Here is a 1,080-nt window from a genome sequence, read left to right as displayed (position 1 = left end):
CTCCAGCCCTGGGATCTTCTTCCCGGCCCTAATGCTGCCCTGGGAGCCAGGATGGAACAGCTGAGGTGCCACTGGCATTTCTGCTTGGGATTTGACTTTAATCCAGGCACTGTGACTGATCCATCCCATCTGCTCCCTTCTTATTTTCCACAGTTTGGAGCACGTGAGGAGCTGCCAGAGGAATCACTGATGTTTTCATTTCAGCTTTGTCAGGTGTGAAGATCTTACGTGGCTCTCGGTGTTTATTTAATTGTTTTCAGTTGGAACCTTGAGTTCCTTCAGTTGATCCAAAATCAGAACCACGGAGTGATTTGGGCTGGGAGGGACCTTAAATCCCATCTCATTCCACTCCCTGCCACACCTTCCACTAGCCCAGGTTGCTCCAAGCCCCATCCAGCCTGTCCTTGAGGAGTGAACCCCCTTTTCCAGCTCAGCACATCCCCTTCCAGTGCAGTGTCTGGGTTGGTGCTCTCTGAGGCCTCGTGACTTTTGTAACCAAGTGGATCCAATGGAGCTGTTCAAAATCCCCAAAGGAATGTCCCAGGGTTAGTTGGGTGGCTGGAGCTGTTGGCAGAGTGGGATGTCCAGCCAAGACAACTCCAGTGGGTCGATGAGTTCCCACGTGGTCGTGTGGATGTTCTCTGGTGGTCAATCCGTGCTCTGGCCAACAATGCCATGGGAGGTGGGCTGGGATGTGTTCCCTGTGGTGGACTGGAGCTGTAATCCAGTGGCTGAGAGACCTGGATTCAGTTCTGGGCTCCACCACAGGCTTCCCATCTCACCGGGGCCCAGCTGGGACAGTCCATGCAGAGATCCCAGGGCTGGGATCAGCTAAGCCAGGCTTGGGGCTTGGTGCAGCCCTTGGGCCTGCTGAGGACACGACCCAGAGGATCCCACAGCGTTTGGAGCTCCCAGAGAACTTCCAGTGCAGTGCTGAGGTGGGATGTGGGCAAAGCCTCTCCTTTCCCACTGCGGGAGTTTGATCTGCACCCCTGAGGGAACAGGGAGGGACTGGGAGCTGCAATCCCAGTGAACACATGGGAGGCTGATTCCATTTGATGCCATGTTGGATTCTCATGG

General features: G+C 55.0%; 1 protein-coding gene across 1 annotated transcript in view; it reads left to right on the top strand.

The window, feature by feature from the left end:
* The first annotated feature begins 164 nt into the window (after window positions 1-164).
* The window catches only part of SMIM11A (small integral membrane protein 11A), a 7,567-nt gene continuing 6,651 nt past the window's right edge, over window positions 165-1,080 (top strand). Inside the window, exon 1 of the mRNA XM_029964955.1 lies at window positions 165-213. The gene's annotated coding sequence lies outside the window, so the exon portion shown is untranslated. The remainder of the gene's footprint in view (window positions 214-1,080) is intronic.

This window comes from Manacus vitellinus, unplaced genomic scaffold (genome assembly GCF_001715985.3).
Source record: "Manacus vitellinus isolate BGI_N305 unplaced genomic scaffold, ASM171598v3 scaffold_86_pilon, whole genome shotgun sequence".
Taxonomy (NCBI): domain Eukaryota; kingdom Metazoa; phylum Chordata; class Aves; order Passeriformes; family Pipridae; genus Manacus; species Manacus vitellinus.
The sequence above is the reverse complement of the archived record's forward strand: the minus strand, read 5'-3'. Positions and strand labels throughout refer to the sequence as shown.